The sequence below is a fragment of the Hipposideros armiger genome, unplaced genomic scaffold, assembly GCF_001890085.2.
Source record: "Hipposideros armiger isolate ML-2016 unplaced genomic scaffold, ASM189008v1 scaffold_279, whole genome shotgun sequence".
Taxonomy (NCBI): Eukaryota; Metazoa; Chordata; class Mammalia; order Chiroptera; family Hipposideridae; genus Hipposideros; species Hipposideros armiger.
In genome coordinates this window covers 1,212,283-1,232,207 of record NW_017731629.1, presented here as the reverse complement: position 1 = coordinate 1,232,207, position 19,925 = coordinate 1,212,283, and the positions used below count along the sequence as shown (strand labels likewise).

General features: G+C 44.7%; 1 protein-coding gene across 1 annotated transcript in view; it reads left to right on the top strand.

The window, feature by feature from the left end:
• MFAP3 (microfibril associated protein 3) overlaps positions 1-17,827 on the top strand; it is a 37,234-nt gene extending 19,407 nt beyond the window's left edge. The window contains exons 2-3 of the transcript XR_002125640.1: positions 6,070-6,193; positions 12,672-17,827. The gene's annotated coding sequence lies outside the window, so the exon portion shown is untranslated. The remainder of the gene's footprint in view (positions 1-6,069; positions 6,194-12,671) is intronic.
• The last annotated feature ends 2,098 nt before the right edge of the window (positions 17,828-19,925 follow it).

Below are 19,925 nucleotides of genomic sequence, written 5' to 3'. Positions count from 1 at the left end.
TCAAGGTGACAGCTTTCCTGAAGCCTCACCTAACTGCTGCTGTTTAGCTACCAGAACTGGGCTACGTGGCTACCCGCTGTAGCTGTAAGAAAGCCTGGGTAGATGAGTATGTTTATTTTTAACTGGGCATATTGCCCCAAAGTGTTCTATTAAGAAAGGATGGAAGAATAGAGGCAACTGGTTATATGTGACAAGGCCATCTTCACATAAATCACAGGAGCAAAATGTGGTTCTATAGTGGATAAAATTGCAAAGCGTTTTCCTTGAAGATAATCACATGCATGAACAAAGCAAGAATCAGAAGCAATAAATCTTAGGCTAAACCTCCAAGTCATCGCTTATATTGTGTGCAATACATGTGGCTCAAACCGCAGACAGATAAGTTATGGGATTCTCCTGGGGCATAATTGGCTTATCTTAGCCTATTTGTTCATTAACATATTCACTGACCACCTGCCAAGATCAAGCAATGACAAAGCTCCTAGAGGAGAACAAAATTGGCCTGATGGAGAAACAGGCCTGTGTGGCTGGTGATGGAAGATAGAAGCAGGCAGGGGCAGAAGTACAGTTAAAAGATTTCAAAGCTCTTTCTGACTGGCCCCAGGAATGCATTTCTTAGACGAAATACTAGAAGTGCCTAATTTGGAAGAGCAGATTTATATATTAAAGGAAGAAAGTTTGATCATTCAAATAATACTATTCATTTTCTCCTGAAGTTGTCTGCAGCAAAAGACAAAACAAAACAAAGAAACCGGTAGTGCTAATTTTCTCTAAGGTATAAAGCTCCTTCATAGCCCCTTAAATTCCAATCATGTTCTTGAGTTTTCATGTTTTCACTGGAATCTATTGATTAGGAAATGTATATGTAAAAATACATATGTCACTCCATCTGCCTAGAAGATCAGTGGCTGCTTCCAGCATGCTTAGTCTTCCTGACAGTGGGGAATACTCTGCTTCGCCTCCTGCTCAGCTGTGCACAGGGGAGGACTCAAGTGTCCTAAGTGATGATCAATTAGCCTTCAAGGGGCCTCCTTCCCATAGAAGAGCCACCCCTCTGGGAAATCGTTCCTGAGCAGAAGGGGAGCTCATCAGGAGGAACTCCCTTTGTGAGATAGTTTCGCTGTGTGAATCTTAACTGCTCTTTCAGAAACCTTTGGCAGAGAGTTGGACCGTGTTGGAGGCTACTCCACTTAAGCCCTTTCACCGTGAACACCTAAGGCCATACCTATTCAAGTTGTCAGCACATGTTTGTTGTACATGAACAAAATCAGAGGTACAAAACCTGCTCTCTGGGAATTTACAGACTCTGGGACTCATATCCTATTCAAATAGTCACATATAGGGTGTACAGTTAAAAATGGAGAAATGTGCTAGAAAATGATTCTATGAGAGCCTAGAACAAAGGAACCTGATCTAATTGGAGGTCAGAGAAGAATTCCCTGAAGAAGTGACACTTGAAGAAACGGACATTGCTTAAGGACTTATGTTCCTATCCCTAAGCCCAAGACTGGATTTAAGTCATGGGTCCTGCTAGAAGGGCTTTATAGACCATTTTTAAAAAGTAAGATGTTCCTGGGCCGGCCGAGTGGCGCGATGGTTAAGAACTCGCTTGGGATGCCAGAGGGCCCCGGTTCGGATCCCACATATGAGGGCCAGTGACACTGCCCTCTGCAGCTAAGATGCTGAACAACAGCTCAACCTGGAGCTGGGCTGCCATGAGTCGCCGGCGACGGCGTAGGCTGCAGCCCCTGTGGCAGTGGGTTACCATGGGCTACCGTGTGTGGCCAGCAGCCAGCGTGAGCGGCCAGCAGCCAGCGTGAGCGGCCAGCAGCCGCAGTGAGCGGCCGTCCAGAAGCCGGCGACTGATCTGCCTCGCCAGAGAAGAGCGCAATGATGGTGCCAACTTGGGCCAGTGAAGCAACATCCTCCACAACTAGATTGAAGAACAAAAAAACGACAGCAACTTGTCTGTTCCCCTTTCCCCCATTCCCCAGCACTGTTCCCATCCCCCCAATTCCCCAATAAAAATCTTTAAAAAAAAAAAAAGTAAGATGTTCCTACAATAAACCATCTGAAAAAGACGGTGTATCATCAAGTGCTAAAATGGGTTAGCACTAGATGATAACTACAGAAGGACTTAAAGATGAGAAGTGAGTGGTAGCAGAAGGTGGGCAATACATGGTAGATGGGGTGAGATTTCAGCTGGACACAGGAGGAGGAATCCACCCTGGATGGGAAAGGAAAGGTGCTAATCTGCTCATGGAACTCAGAAGTCTTCAGTGGTGTCCTGTTATCTAAGTAGAAAAAAAAAATCCAACTTCTTGACCCTCCATGATCTCCCAACCTGTCTTCCCAAGTTTATCTTTTGATGATCCCCTCCATATCCTTGGAAATACATTCACATATTCTACCTTTTATATTATTGTTACTCTTTCCTTACTAGTTTGTGAGCAACTTAAGAGATGGCATCATATATTGGGTTGTCGGAAAAGTCATGATGTAGTTTGTCTATGGTTTTCAAAGATTATTTATTTGTATAAAGAACAAAGATCAATCAATGATATATTGCCCATTTTGTTCGATAACCTTTTGCCATCTTTCAGTGAGCTTCATAATTCCTCGTTCAGAGAAGGACCTGTCTTTATTTGTGAAAAACTGAACAAGTTGCTGTTTTACAGCCTCATCTGAATTGAACATTATACCACGCAAGGAGTTTTGAAGAGAGCGAAACAAGTGGAAGTCTGATGGCACAAGGTCAGGCAAGTATGGTGGGTGTGGCAACACATCCCATCCACACTCCAATCATTTTTGACAGGTGATCAAATTTGTGATGGAACACAACTCCTTTACAATTAACAAGCTCTGGATGTTTCTGGATGATGGATTCGTTCAAACTGTGCAACTGCCGACAGTACACATTTGAATTGATTTGTTCCTTGGTAGGAGCTCAAAAAACATGACACCTTTAAAATCCCACCACACTGAGAGCATAACCTTTCTCTGATGAATGTCTGTCTGCTTTCAATGTCATTTGAAGCGAATCATCACGTTGGGACTAAGACCATTTGTGCACCACATTGTTGTAAACAGTCCACTTCTCATCACCAGTTATCAGTCGCTTCAAAAAAGGATCATTTTCCTCACTTTTAATGAGCATATTGCAGATGTTTATATGCGCCATCAAATGAACTTCTTTTGAGTTCATGCGAAACCCAAATATCAAGCTTGCTTACATATCCCAGCTTCTTCAGGTGATCATGAACGCTTGAATGATGGATGTTCAATGTTTCTGTAATCTTGTGTCATGTAACGTGCGTTTGACTCAATCAATGCCTTTATTTTGTCGTCATCAACCTCAATGGGCCTCCCTGACAGAGGAGCATGGTTGAGATCAAAATCACCAGCACGGAATTTCGTGAACCATCGTTGGCACTGATGTTCCTGTAGAGGATTGTCACCGTAAACTTTATGCAACTTTTCACATGCTTGACATGCGTTCTTCCCTTCATGGAAGTAAAACAGTAAAATATGGCAAAAATGCACAGTTTGGTCTTCCATCGTCAACTTGTAAAATCTCCAAAACTCAACCAAATCACTCAATTTTTTTTAGAATGAAGCTGGAACTGTCAGCTGTCAAATGACATAGCAATAACATAGATGCGAATGACTCTAGTACTTCCAAAACTGAACTAGTGCCATCTGTCTAAAACATGCGTCATGACTTTTCCTACAACCCAATATTAATCACCTATCTGTGTAACCCCTTATTCTTTACAGTAACACCATATAGAAGAGACAGGGGATGTTTGTTTAATTTAATGAAATGGGAGGAGTGAAATTGTTGTGCTGTGGTATATGACCATGACCAGTGGTCAGTGTGGGGCTTAGGAATAAGGGATTGGCTGCCTCTTCTCTACCAGCACCCTTTTCTTTAGTGACATTACCCACTTTCACACTGGTGACTCCCAAATGGACATTTCCAGCTATAATGCTCTCTTTCTTATAGATCCAACACCTCCCGGCTTGGCATCTCTCCTTGGCCAGGCATCTCTAAAAAGCATCTCAAAATTAATATGTCCAGAAGTTTTGATTTTCTGCCCTGATCACAAAATGATACATCAATGTCTACCACCACGTCTTTTCTCAATACATGGCACCACCTTCATTTGCTCAAGCCAAAAACTTGCATCATCCTTGATTCATTTGCCTCACTGTCCACCAGGTCGACAAGTCCTGGTGTCTCATTTCAGAAAACATATGTCTAATCCATCTACTTCCATTGATACCATCCTAGTCCAAGATGGCCTCATCTCTTACCTGTACTGTTTGATGCCCCCCGCCCGCCCCTGCCCTGGGCTCCTTGCATCCACTCTTGTCCCCTGGTCATCCATTCACACTGCAACCAGAATGAACTTTCAAAAGCATAAATTACACCATGTTATCCTCTGCTTGTATTCTACAGTGCTTCCCATCACTAGAAGAAAATTCTAGAAGAAAATCCACACTCCTTACCATGGCTTACAAGACCCTGTATGAGCTGGTCCCTCCTGTGTGTGAGCTCATCACCCACCTCATAACATCCAGCCACCCTGACCTGTTCCTTGAACACACCAAGCTTGCTCACACCTCAAAACCTTTGGTTTTGTTGTTCCCTTTACCTTGCATGATCTCCCCACTCCCTGCCCCAAAAATTCCCTTCACTGGCTGCTTCTTGTCCTCCAGATCTCAGCTCATTTGTCAACATTTCAGAGAGGCTTCCCTAACTACACAACAGTAGGTGCTCCCAGGTTTGGGGTTAGAGTCAGGGTCAAATAACTCTCTAATAATAATACTTTTTTATTTTTATCATACTGTTTGTCACTATTTGTTGTAATCCATTTGGGTTGCTATAACAGAATACCATAGACTGGGTAGATTAAACAACAGAGATTTATTTCTCACAGTTCTGGAGACTGGGAAGTCCAAGATCAAAGTGCCAGCAGATTTGGTGTCTGGTGAGAACCCACTTCTCATTCTCACTGTGTCCTCGTGTACCGGAAAACGGGGAGCGCTCTCTCTTGTATAAGTGCAGTAACCCCATTCATGAGGGCTCCACCCCTGATGACCTAATCACCTCCCAAAGGCCCACTCCTAATGCCATCACATTGGGGATTAAGTTTCGACATACGAATTTTGGGGGACAGAAACATTCAGTCTATAGCACTATTTGATATTAATTTTTTTTATTTGTTTACTTGTTTATTATCTAGTTTTCCCACATAGAACACCAGCTACATGAAAACAGGGGCCTTATCTAACTTATTTCCTGTTATACTCCCAGCAGCAAAAACAGAGCTCGGCACCAAGTGGGCAATCACTAAATATTTGTTGCGTCATTCATACAGATGGATGTGTGAATACTGATTAACTGTATAACTTAAAGAAATCATTTAACATCTTTGCCTCAATTTACCTCCTTCCCTGATGTAGATGGAAGTTAATACACTACTTGTCTCTTGGAATACAAAGGAGGTAGTTAAGATAAATGAGAAGGCTGAAGGCTTTACTACTTATTATGAGAAAAATATTGGAGTGTATGGGCAAGGAGCCATTTGAAAGGAACAATGACAGAATAATGGAGAAAGAAATTCATTTGTTTTATTACCCATGAACCTCCTGGGGACTGAGTAAGATGAGGAAAAATGAAATGTACCCATTTGTAATATAAAAATTCATAAATACAGCTTACATTAATTCAAAGTAGAGTAACACTTTATCTGGCATCAGTAGGAATTTTGCTAAGTGTTTTGTTTTTTTCGTATAGTTAATGTTCCCGTTGTAAGATGTTTTTTCAACTTGACCATTTTAATGGAAATAGTTTTCAAATGAATTTCAGTGCCACTTTCTCTGGCAGCACACTGAACAGAGTCTTTTGTCAATAACTTGGGGACATTAGTATAACCTCACATTATTATATTTGGTTATAAAATAATGATAAATTCTGAAATCACAGATGTGTAGAGCTGTTATGCTCTCTGAGATCTCGTATGTGTATTGCATAGGTTTTTCTCTCTTCTCTCATTTAATCAGCGAGAAAGGCACCTGGCACCTGCAGGCTGGCTGCTGAGGACTAGACCCAGAGTGATAAACAAGAAAAATGCTGCCCCTGCCCTTTGGGAACCCGCAATGTGTGGAGGAAGATTGCAGTGACCAAGTAAGCACAAGTATGACAAGACCCTCAAAGGCCTACCTTGGGGCTGAGGGAAGACTTCCCCAAAGAGATGGCCTTTAAGCTGGTTCCTACGAAGGAGCCGCTCAGGGAAAGAATGTTGTTCCAAGCAGATGAAAAAGCATGTGCAGAGGTGTGAGAGCCGAGGTGCATTTGAGTAAATGACAGAAAATCAGCGTGGATTCTGGTGACGCTGCAGAGCCACTGGGGCCACATAGCAGACCTCTCCTCCCGTAGGTCCAGGCTAGGAATTTGAGTCTTCATTCTAAAAACAAATTAAATACGGGCCAGCTGAGTGGCACCATGGTTAAGAGCTGGCTTGGGACACCAGAGGGCCCCGGTTCGGATCCCACATATGAGGGCCAGTGACACTGCCCTCCACAGCTAAGATGCTGAACAACAGCTCAACCTGGAGCTGGGCTGCCCTGAGTCGCTGGGCAACAGCAGATGGGTTGCCATGGGCTACTGTGTGTAGCCAGCAGCCAGCGTGAGCGGCCAGCAGCCGCAGTGAGCAGCCGTCCAGAAGCCGGCGACTGATCTGCCTCGCCCGGGAAGAGCGCAATGATGGTGCCAACTTGGGCCAGTGAAGCAACGTCCTCCACAACTAGACTGAAGAACAAAAGGACAGCAACTTGTCTGTTCCCCTTCCCCCAATTTCCCAGCGCTGTTTCCATCCCCCCAATTCCCCAATTTAAAAAAATTTAAAAATAATAATAAAAACAAATTAAATGCTGCTTTTCATGAGGGGGGTAACATGATCAGCATTACACATCAAAATACGTGTTAGAAGAAAATTAGGTAACCGCTAAACCTGTGCTTTCACACATAGTTTTGGTTTAGATGAAGTTAAAATAAGCAGTACCACAGTAATCCACCTTCCACAAATTAGGGAATTGACGACAGGTAGTGCTCAGGCACAGGGATAGTACAAAAATCGAGAAGTGGATATCCAGGTTTGAGAAGTGCGGGTTTCAAGAAGGAACCTCATTATTGGAGGCCTATTACAAAATTGTCCACGTAACAGTTCATTTGAATTCAGTTCAGCTTTGTCTGAAACACTTGCTATATACTCACGGTCTAAAAAGAAGTGTGTTAGGGTGGATGAACATACACAGAGTTCCAGGCCTGCCTGGACTCTGGCCTAGGCAAGCATCTTCCCCCCATGGACCAGTTTCCTCTCCTCCAGAATAAGATGGTGCCTGAGGGCCCTCCCCTCTCTGGAGTACTGAGAGGCACCTACTCACCGAGGGACCTTGGACAGGTTACTTAACTTCCCTGAACATCAGTTTACCTTTCTGTGAAAACACTACTCATCAGGTGGTTGTGAAAGCTAAAACGCCTGGCACAGAGAAAGCAATCAGTAACTATTAAGATCACGCTATAATTTTATAGCTTAATTTCTGATGGATCACATATTAGCTCCATTAAAGCAGGAGCAAGAATTTGGAAATTAATGTTTCCTTCAGGAAAAAAGAGGCCCTTTATTAATAAAGATCTCATGCTGCATACTATATTTTTCTGTATCCTTTTGAGACTTAGTAACATTTTGTGAAGCATCTTGTACCATCCATCTGGCCAACATTTGTGTTCTGGAATATCTTTCCTCGAACAGCTTGGCCAAACTGTTTTAAATGTGTTCAGTGCTGCTATCCCTGGCCTATCTGTCTATCTATTCTGAGCATATTATTAACCTGAGCTTGCATGGGTCAGGATAAATTCTACCAAGCACCAACATTTTCTTAATTTCTGAGCATCAGTGCAGAAGTAAGCTTGAATGGTTTCTTTGTGGTCTCTTTGCAGGCCCCAAGGGTGTTAATAACAAGTCACATACCCTCTACTTTTCTTATTTTTAAATAACTGGGTTTTCAATGATAAGCTTAATACATGTACATTGTTTAAAAATATGAACAGTATAGAAGATTTTTAGGTTTAAAAAAATATAATTTCTTTGCTTCCTATTCCTTGCTTCCTAGTTATACTCCCATATATTGGCAGTACTTTATACATTCTTTTTTTAAAAGATTTTTATTGGGGAATTGGGGGATGGGAACAGCGCTGGGGAATTGGGGGAAGGGGAACAGACAAATTGCTGTCGTTTTGTTCTTCAGTCTAGTTGTGGAGGACGTTGCTTCACTGGCCCAAGTTGGCACCATCATTGCGCTCTTCCCGAGCGAGGCAGATCAGTCGCTGGTTTCTGGACAGCCGCTCACTGCAGCTGCTGGCTGCTCATGCTGGCAGCTGGCTACACACAGTAGCCCATGGCAACCCGCTGCCACAGGGGCTGCAGCCTACGCCATCGCCGGCAACTCATGGCAACCCAGCTCCAGGTTGAGCTGTTGTTCAGCATCTTAGCTGTAGAGGGCAGTGTCACTGGCCCTCATATGTGGGATCCGAACCAGGGCCCTCTGGTGTCCCAAGCCAGTTCTTAACCATCGCGCTACTGGGCCGGCCCTATACATTCTTCTAGAAATGTTTTCACTCCCTCCCTCCATTTCTTTCTCTATATATTCTACATAATTGTCTTTATTTTACACAAGTAAGATTATACCATCCTTCTTTCCCACCTTCCTTTGTATATTCATGTTCTATCATTGTATTTATTTTATACAAATGGGATTGTATTGTTCAGATCCTATATCTTGGACATTTTCCCATAGGAATAACTATAGATCTGCTTCATTCTTTTGAGTGACTTTCTGGCATTCTATTTATGGGATGCACCTTTTAACCACCCCTGTTGATGGGCATTTTAGATGTTTCTTTTCTTTTGCTCTTACACACATTTCTGTAACAAATACCTCTGGGCATATGTCTTTGCACACTTGAAGGACTTTATCTGGAAGATAAGTTCTTAGAAGTTTTAAAACTGAGAATAGCATCCTCCTATATGTTCACCAAGCCTGCTAACTGCTAACGTCAGACCTTCGTAAACAGCTCCTGCCAAGGCTAGTGTCTGCTTTATTGGACAACATGCGTACAATCAACACCTTGAAAGGTATCATTAATCTTTATTGTGAAGAAAGGCTATAACGTAGCAAAGTGCTTAACAAAAGCTGATAACTCCATAGTTACCTGATAAATGGTGGCTATTAGTCATATTGCCTTTATCCTTGCGAATGAACAGTCAAGAATTTATCTCCAAGGCCTGGGGCTAAATATAACTAGAGTCTATGGGGTGGTATAATAGTAGTAAATTTTGGGTAGCACTGATTTTAGGATACTCAGCCATTTATTTAAGAGGACTGTGCAATGGAACAGGAAAGTCCTTTTTAGGTGGTAAAGGAAAACCTACAAAGCATTATGCTTCAATATTAGAAATTTTCTCTGGCTAGATCTCCAAGAAGCCTTGACATTTTCAATAACAACAATTAATCCATAGCTGATAGCTTTCAGTCTGAGTAGTTGGAGAAAAGGAATTGCCAATGTAAACAAAGTAGCGTTGGTTTTAATCTTACCAAGCCAGGAGAACATAATTTGAAAAAGATCCTGAGCTGGAGATCAGGCACTTGGGTTTTATTCATTCATTCATTCATTCATTCAACAAATGTTTATTGAGCACCTGCTTAGGTACGAGGCAGGGTTCCAGGCTCCGGAGAATGCAATGTGGGTCACACAGATATGGCACCTGCAATTAAATAGCCATGTGACCGTGGACAAGCCTCTTGCCCTTCTTGCACTTTACCTCCCATGTCTTTAAAATAAGCTGGCTGAACTACATTATCTCTATGGGCCCTCCCAGATGTATCATACTATGCCGCTCCTTAATGTGTTCTTACATAGCAGTGACCTCAAAATAGTGCAGCACTAATTGATGTGCATGGCACGTGAGGGTACCACAGCATCCTTCACAGGTGTACTGCCAAGTTCTGACCAGTGGGTACTGTTAGTTTCCTTGGGCTGCCATAATAAATTACCACAATGTGGTGCTTTAAGACAATAGGAATTTATTCTTTCAGATCTGGAAGCTGTAAGTCTGAAATCAAGTTTGTCATCAGGGCCATGCTGTCTCTGAAAGCTCTGTAGAAGCATCCTTCCTCGCCTCTTCCATGCTTCTGGTATTGCCAGCATCCTTGGCATCCGTGGTCTTGTATCTGCATCACTACAATCTCTGACTTCATGGTCACATGACATTCTCCCCAAGGGTCTCCCTGTGTCTCTGTTTTCTCTTCTTCCAAAACAACAGTCATTGAAGTAGGGCCCACCCTAATCCGGTATGACTCATTTGTAACTGCGCTTACACCTGCAAAGAAGCATTTCCAAATAAGATCATATTCTGAAATTCCAGGTAGACATGAAGTTTGGGGGGACACCATTGGACCCAGTACAGATGTTATTTCTTTTGCTTCTACCAAGGATGGACTGTTGCTATAGCAGTGCTTACCCTGAGCAAGAGAGGTCATCAAGCCTGGTGCAGAGGGGAGCTCTGTGAGGAAGGGGTAGGGAGCCATTTCATCCCTTCTAGCTGAGCACCAAAAGTTCAAGGGTTTAAAAGGGTGCCCCACATGCAGGAAGCTTGATGGCTAGGCTTTGCAGAGCATGAGTCAAGGGCTTTAGCTCTGGAGCCGATTCCTGGGTGGAACCTCAGTTGTCCCATCTTACTGGCTGTGAGTCTTTGTGAACATTAGTTCATTTCTCAGAGCTCACTCGGGCTCCTTTGTCTATAAATTGGGAATAATAAATAATAGAAACTTTTGATATTTGTGGAAAATAATTCATGGGCAACATTAAGCACAGTGCTGGGAGCATAAAAATGTGTTTAATAAGTGTTTGTTGTTATTAAAATATCTACTGATTTTTCCCTGTGCTGGAAGATCTTTCCCAACAAAGATAGAAATATGTTGTTATTTCTCTCATATTAAAAAAAAGAAAACAAGACCTTTGTTGATCCTGTTCTCCTCCATCACGCTCCCTTTACAGCAAAATTTTTCAAAAGAATTGTTTGTCCTCTGTGTCTCCAATTTCTCTCCTCCTGTTCTATAAACAGGCCCTTGTCCCTCTTCCAGTCCCTCCACTGACATTGTTCTCAGTCATTCTGCTCTTCTGTGGCCTCGATGCTGCTACACCCAGCAGTCAATTTCTAGTCCTCCTCTTAGCTGGCCACGCAGCAGCTTGTCACTGTTTCCTCCTTCTTGAAATACTTTTTCACCGGGGTTTGGGGGCCTAACTGACACTTGGCTCTCTTCCTGTTTCCTTCCTACATTGGAGTGCCCCTATAATCTATACTTCCTTTTTAATCTATACTTCCTCCCTAAGTGGTCTCATCCAGCCATATGGCTTTAAACACCATCCATCACTGACAACTCACAAACTTCGATGTCCAGCCCAGACATCTCCCCTGAACCTAGTCAGCATCTCCATTTGGATCTCAAATAGACATCTCAAACTCAACATGTTCAAAATCAAACTCTTGATTCACCTCCCCAAGGAATACATTCCTCCCACCGTCTTCCCTATTGTAGCAAATGGAAACTGCCTCCTTCCACTTGTTCAGGGTAAAAACCTGGGAGGCATCCTGACTTTTCCATTTCTCCTGCACCCTGCATTACATCCATCAGAAAATCTTCATAGTTCTACCTTCAAAATCTATCCAGAACCTGACCACGTCTCACACCTCCACGGCTGCCACTCGGGTCTAAGCCACCATCATTCCTCACCTGTTTTACAGCAGTAGCCTCCCAACTGAGCTCCTGGAGAGTTTTAGAAATTACAGTGCCCAGCCCATGTGTCAGACAAATTAAATCGGAATCTCTGGGGATAGGACCAGAGCACAAGTCAGCTCATATCCCTCTTCTGCCCCAAAGCTTCCAATGGCTTCTCATTTCAGAATAAAAGTCAAAGGCCCCACAATGGCCTCTGCAGCCTCGCATCAGTAGTTCCCAGACTGCAGCAGCAGACTCACCGGGAGGGCTTGTTAAAACACAGACTGTGGGAACCCACTCCCAGAGTTTCTGACTCAGTAGGTCTAGGGATGGGCCCAACAGTTTGCATTTCTAACAAGCTCCCTGGTGACTTGATGCCGTGAAGCTGGGAACACACTTCAAGGCCCATGCCTTCTGTGCTCTGGCCCCACAGCCTCTCAGACAGCCTCTCTTGCTGTACTTCCCTCGCTTGGTCTGTTCCAGTCAAGCTGGCCTCCTTGTTGTTCCTCAAACAGCCAGGCACCCTCTCCCTTCGAGGCCTATAATCCCTGCTGGTTCATCTACCTGGATACTCCTCCCCATTTCTCTCATGTCCCTCTCAGCTGTCACCTTATCAGGGAGCTTTTCTGACCATCTTGTTGAAAAGTGTTGCCCTCCTCTCATCCCTATCCCTCTTTCCTGCTTTATTTTTCCATAGTTCTTCTGAACCATAGACCTATATGTACACCTACATGGATGTGTATTTTCTGTCCTCCGTCACACATACTAAAAATGTAAACCTTATGAGTGAAAGGGCTTTGTTTTGTTCCCTGAAATGTCCACAGTGTCTAGAGCCTTGGCTTGCACACAGGAGGCCTCAATAAATATAAAGGGAAAGAGTGAAGAAAACCCAGAAACTTGGAGACAATAGTACCTGTAGTTCTACTGATGGCCACGAGAGGGCGCGGTTGCGTCGCAGAATGGACGGGAAGACTCGCAGTTGCTCATCCTTTCGTAGAGCCGTCGGTGGGAATCAACAGGCGGGCAGCCGGGTGGCCAGGCAGGCCCCGTTGGGACGTGGAGATGTGATTATCGCCTCTTAAAGCCTCGTGCCCAGCGCAAAGCCAACCTGCTCCTGGAGCTGCTCTTGGAAACCAGCCGCAGCACATATCCAGAAAGCTTTTGGAAGAGAATCCATGAGGTTAGTAAAAGCATTTCAGCAAGTCTCCAACAGGGTTTGGTGGACACCAGCTCCTGGGGAAAGACTGGGGGAAAGGAGTAAACTTGGCCTCGTCCAGTTGGACACAGCCCTGGTCGGAATTAGATTGAGTGGGGTAGTCACTCCAAGTTTAAGTCCAGAAACCAAATTTCCAAGAATTCCAGAGGAGATAGTTGAGGAGCCTGGCTTGAATACATCCCTTCCTGAATCTGGGATATTCCTGGGCCCACGCTTTACTTTTTGGTCATTAATATGGCCATCTGCCTATCCACGTGTGTGTGTGTATATACAGCCTATACAGACACACACACACACACACACACACACACATACATACATACACCTAAATTCTCCAAGAGAACCATTTTCATTCTCTATAACCAAAGCTCTGGGCATGGGAATTAAGCAAAACAAAACCAAACCTCTAGCTGTGTGACTCATCTAACCTGTAGAAAGTGGTCACCACATCTTCGTTCCCTACCGCATGGATTCGATTTGCTGATCGGAAGGTAAAATATTATGAGAGCTCCTTGTGAACCTCCAAAAGTCAAGTTGGTTTTTCTGATGATGAGAAGGACTACTTAGCATTCATAACTGGTACTTGAAACCAGCAGGGATTTTACCAGAAGACCCCCAAACAGCTGTGGAGCTCAGGGGAGCCACAGGTTTGTTGGCATGTGGTTTGCATACGATTTAAGAATAATATTAATTACGATAATGGCCAAAATATGGAGTCCTTGCTATGGGCCCATAAACCCATTCCATACTTAATTTCATTTAATCCTCTTAATCCTTATAACATAAGGGCTATTCTAATCCTCCATTATATAGATGAGGAAACAAAGGCTCAGAGAGATTCAATAACTTGCCTCAAATGACAGGCTAATAAATGAGATTTGGGCCCAGTCCATCTCCCCAAACCAGAGCTAGAGTGAGCCAGAGGGACCGTGAAATCTGGCTCTATTGTAAAATGGTAGCGCCAGCCTTGGGTCTTAGGGTCAGGCAGACCTGGTGCATATCCCAGCTTTGCTACATCTGAGCTGTACAAACTTGAGCAAGTGATTTATCTTCTCTAAGCTGCTGTTTCATCTCTGTACAATGAAGATAATATTTTCCTTGAAGGGGTATTGTGATGATTAAATGAGATAACGCATAAAGCACCCAGCCAGTTCTTGTCAGAGTAGCTGTCCGTTAAATATTAGTCCACCCCTGACTTCTCATGAAAGATGAAAAAAAAAACAAAGCCCTGAGAAGCTATTAATATATGTCTTAGCTGACATGCCCACGTGCTCCTTTAGACTTTGTGGTCAGTCCTCGGGCCATCTCCAAATAAGCCTTTATCTTTGCTGCCGTTGGCAGCCAGGAATCTTGACTTGGTTTCGTATAGCCATTTCCTGATCCCCCCAAGATCCCCCTGGAGGTGGGGCCTACCAGAAGCCTTTGCCCTGCCACCCTCCCCTCTGCCGGCCCTTCTTCCCCGCCCCTTCTCTATAGATTGAAAAGAAGAGATGGGACAAGGAGAGGTTAAAAGTTCACTTGGTCATCAAGAGAATTAAGGCAAGGAGAAGGGCTAATCCGGAAGGGCGAGCTGGGTGGCTTGGGTTGCGCCCGCTCTCCAATCAAGAGCCTCTCCTCTCAGCTCTCAGCTACCCACTTATGCGCAGCAAGATTCACTTAGTGACACCGTCTGGAATCTCATTTGTCATTGGAGCTGAAAAAGACCTCAGAGATTATTTCACTTGCAGCTTCATGCTTGGTCCATGAGGCGTCACGGGCGATTGGAGTCACGCATTAGCAGAGCTACCCCGGCCCCCCAGGGTCCTGGCTCCCCGGCCTCTCTGCCTCGGGCTACTTTGATCCCCGTGACCTTGCCAGTCTCTGCAGGGTTGTTGCCCTGGAGTTTGACATGGTCAAGGCTGCAGTGGTGGACTTTACCCTCCTGGTGCCATCTTCTCTCCCCACCTCCCTCACTCTTGCTCTGCTGGGTGCCACTTAGGTCCCAAAGCCTATTTTGCAGCCTCCTGGCTGCGCAGGACCCCACACTATGGTAACCTCCTTGGGCAAAAACCCATGTCCTAAAGCTTCTCCTCTGCCCATTTCTCTGTCACAACCTAAGCTTTGCTACATCCCAGCCAAAAGTAAATCTGAGATGGAATAGGCTCCAGCATGTTTACTACTAGTGAGGAACTCAAAAGGCGCTATGGTTGTTTAGTCTTAAAACTGGTCTCCTAGAGGAGTGAAACCCTTACCCAGACGGATGAGGCCCTTATGGTAGAATTCTGGGAATTCTGATGGAGAATATTCTCCCCAGCATGCCTCCAAGTGTCTAGTTGAGATAGCTCTCAGCATTGCCCCCAGCTGATACTAGCCTTGAGTTAGAGGCATATGTGGTTTCAAGCAATAGACTGATGATGGTCTGGTGTCTTTTCTGGATCTAAGACATTCCTTGGTCTACTTATCATGCCAAACCTAAAGTTACTTATCTCCATTTCCTTGGAGCACTCTTTTAATCCATCTCTCCTTTCCACCCAGTGCCTGTAGTCAGAGGGTGAAGGAAAGTGGGGAATTGTTGGGAGAGCATGCTGGCTACTCCGACTACTTCTTGTAGCAACTCCAGAGGCAATTAAATTCACCCCTTCCTAAAACTCTCAAGCACAAAATCCCAAATGCCTCATTTCCACCGGACTTTACCTCGTTCCGAAAATCCTAAGATCAATAGAAGTGTTAATTGTAATAATAAAAATGGTGTTGCTGCCAGCTATAGATTTCCTCTTCATGTCCTCATGATTCACGGTGGTCCTGAGGGCTGAATAGAACCCAGTGGTCAAGAGCTGGGACGACCACATGTCCCTGTTTCTGCCTGCTCTCCTGGCATAATTAATAAGAGTGCCTTTCACTCTCCAAAGTGTCCTTGGACGATAGACTATAGTCATCCTCTTACAAGCATGGGCTTTGGAGCGAATTTCACCTGGATTCAGACCTCAGTCCTGCTTCTTGATAGCTGAGTGACGTTGGACAAGTTACTCAAGACCTCTGAGCCTCAGTTTCCAAATCTGCAGAAAGAGGATACTGTTAGCCTCCAGCTGAGAGGGTCTGGAGGGACTGGCCTCACACAGCGCCAGGCACATGGTAAGAGTGCAGAACGAGTTAGCTCTGATTCCAGCACTGCAGAGCATCCATGTACCGCCTTCTCATTTGTGTGTTCAGCTTGGGGGGGATGGAGAGTCCTGTGAGGAATATTTTGCACTGAAGACACACACCTGGACTTGTAGCTAGACAGCCTACCTGCCAACGCTGTGACCCTGGGCAATCGGAAGGCCCTTGCAGAGCCCTGTCTTGCTCATTTGCGCAATGGGGATAGCAATCTCAGGGTTGTTGTGAAGAGAAAATGAGAAAAAAGTATTGGAAAGCACTGGGCCCTCTGTGTGAAATCGATAAAGGCTTCTGCTTCTTCGTACATTTGGGGAAAGTGAGGTGCAGAAAGGTGAGAAGATCTGCCCAGGTGCACAGCTCGGCTTCACAGGTGAAACAGAGCAGGTCAGGCCCTGTGCACGTGCCACTCTATCTTCTGATCTCAGGACTCTATTCTCCCTCCTCCTTGGGTCCCAATTGTGCCCTAAACCATCAGTATCGTTTTCAACTCTAAATTGTTCCCTCTTAAGCTCTCCCCTCCTTTATCACGGAGACTAGAAACAGGAAAAGGAAGCATCAGGATGACATGCAGCTGGCCCTAGGGTTTCTGGATTAGAACCAAATTTCATGTGCGTGGAACTGATGTCAGTTTGCTGGCTATGTGACATTGGGCAATTACTCTACCCTGCTGAGCTGCAATTTTCTCGTGTGTAAAAAGAAAATGATACCCCTTGCAGGGTGAGTGGCAAACACAAGATTCTGACTCCCCATGCTTTTAACCCTGATTCTACCTCAAGTTCAGGACCTGTTCAGTCCCATGGCCATTTGGGGACCAGTTAAGATGATGGCAGGCAGTAAGAATAGAATCTACATTTCAGGTGTCTGAGATTGACTTCAAAAGTTTGGGATTTGTGCTAAGGTAGGAGATATGATGCCATCTCATACAGGTAGGTATTTTATTCAAAATAGTCTACAAAGCATTTGGACTGTTTTTGTGTTCCATACCTGTAATTCTCTAGCACAGACTGCAGCCTGCAGGCAAAATCCAGCCTGCCACCTATTTTTATAAGTGGAGTTTTATTGGCACGTGGCCATACCTGTTTATGTACTGCCTGTGGCCATTTTCTCACCACATGACAGAGTGAAGTAGTTGCAACACAGACAATACAGACAACAAAGGTTAAAATATTTACTATCTGATCCCTTCCAAATAAGGATAACAATCCTCTTACAGAGTATAAGATCATTTAAGGTTTAATAATGCTAATTACAATAATACCTGATGCTATTGTGTGCTTGCTCCATTCTCAGTATTGTTCTAAGGATTGCATATGTTCTATCTAATTTAATACTTGAAACAATCCCAGGGTATACCCACTATTATTCCCATTTTATGAGTGGGGAGACTGAGGTAGAAAAAGGTTGTCACTTGCTCAAAGTCTTGTAGCCTATAAGTGGCACCGTTGGGGTTCTAACCCAGGTAGTGTAAAGTATTAGATGTCGTTTACAACTTTCACACCTATTTCCCTTTCCTGATCAACTTAGCATGATATGAGAGACAATTTTAGGTGGTCCCCAAACACATTAAAAAGCATCTCCTGGGCCAGCCGAGTGGTGCGTTGGTTAAGGGTTGGCTTGGGATGCCAGCTCTGAGCAGCAGGGCCCCGGGTTGGATCCCACATGCGGGCCAGTGACACTGCTCTCTCTACAGCTAAGATGTGAACAATAGCTCGACTTGGAGCTGGGCTGCTGTGAGTGGCCGGCGATGGCATAGGCTGCTGTGGGGATGGCTGGCAGCTGGCATGAGCTTTCATGGGCTGCCGTGAGCCGCTGTGAGCGGCCATCCAATGGCTGGCAAGTGACTGTCTCACCTGGGAAGAGCAGAATGATAATACCAACATGGGCCAGTGAAGCGATGTCTTCCACAACTAGACTGAAGAACAAAAGGACAGCAACTTGTCTGTTCCCCTTCCCCGATTCCCCAACGCTGTTCCTCTCCCCCAATTCCCCAATAAAATCTTTAAATCAATCAATCAATCCACTGGACTGAAAATTCAGTAGCAAAAAAAAAAGCATCTCCTATGATAAGAAAGTTATTCTTTGGGCCGGCCGAGTGGCGCGATGGTTAAGAACTGGCTTGGGACACCAGAGGGCCCCGGTTCAGATCCCACATATGAGGGCCAGTGACACTGCCCTCCACAGCTAAGATGCTGAACAACAGCTCAACCTGGAGCTGGGCTGCCATGAGTCGCCGGTGCCGGCAGGTGGGTTGCCATGGGCTACCGTGTGTAGCCAGCAGCCAGTGTGAGCGGCCAGCAGCCACAGTGAGCGGCCGTCCAGAAGCCGGCAACTGATCTGCCTCGCCCGGGAAGAGCGCAATGATGGTGCCAACTTGGGCCAGTGAAGCAACGTCCTCCACAACTAGACTGAAGAACAAAAGGACAGCAACTTGTCTGTTCCTATCCCCCAATTCCCCAATAAAAAATCTTAAAAAAAAAAAGCTATTCTTTTTAAGTTCTTTAACATTATGAATCTCCCTTCTAATGGGGAGAATGAGTGATCTCTTCACCTACAGCAGTACCTTGCTAAAATTTAACTGTATTGCTTTGTTTCATAGCATTTATTTTTATAGTTGCCTTATATTTGTGGCAAACGATCCTTGCTTTCTCTTTACAGCAGTTTCCTTTCAAAATAAATTTATTTAGGAATAAAAAATGGTCAACTCAAGTAGTGAAGGAACCATGTTAATAAAGGCACAGATGGTGTGTAAATATGAAAAAAAATCCTGACAGTGGTGCAGAAATGAATGACAGCCCAGAGCACTGGCCCAGGAAACAGGCAGCCCCGGCTCTTGCCTCAGTTTGGTACATAGCTATGGACATGTCAGCCCCCACCCTCTGCCCCATGAAGCTCGGGTTTCTTATCTGTTGAGCAAGGGAGCCAAATTAAATTATCTCTGTCATTCTGTGGCATCTCAGTTTATTCTTTCTGGGCTGGAATTCACCATGCTTTAACTTGAGCCAACATTAAATTAGACTTGTTAGAGATCCATCCTTTCAAATCCTATGACACAAAGGACTCGGCATCCTTGTGTCTGTCCTCTTAGAGTGAGCCTATGAATCCCCACCTAGATTACTGCAGCGAAAGGTGGGGAGACAGATGCATATGGTGCAGGATTCCATTTATGCTTCTGGCCTAGAAATCAAACAGGTCCAGCTTGGCCCAAAGCATTTCTCAGGAGAGAGAGAAGGTCCTTGACATTTCTTCATTCATAGTTATTCCACCCCAGCCCAACAGGCCCGGCCTGATGAAGTTTCTTTCCCTCTGGACGGCTGTGTCTGTTCACCCAGAGACAGCTGTGGTCATAAGGTCACAATGGCTGGAAGGAAAAGAGAAGGATTCTTACTAGAAAACAAGATGCAGCACTTCAATGAGGTCCCAAGCCGATATGAAAAAGCGTAACTTAAACTTTATTGCATGGATGAAGAAATTAAGACTCAAAAAGGTTGCAGTTCCCTCTAACTTCAGTACAGTCCTGGTAGGTGCAGGTATTATCATTCCCTATTTTATATGTAAGGAACCTGAGATTCGGGGACGTTCATTTACTCAGGTAGTAAGTGACAGAGTCAGGGTTTGAACCCAGGTCTGACTCTGTAAGTCTTACCGCTGTGCTTGCTCTCATGCAGGCCTTCGGAAAACTTGGCCTCACCACCTTGTAGTACTTAGCAGGAGAATGTGGGGGGGGGGG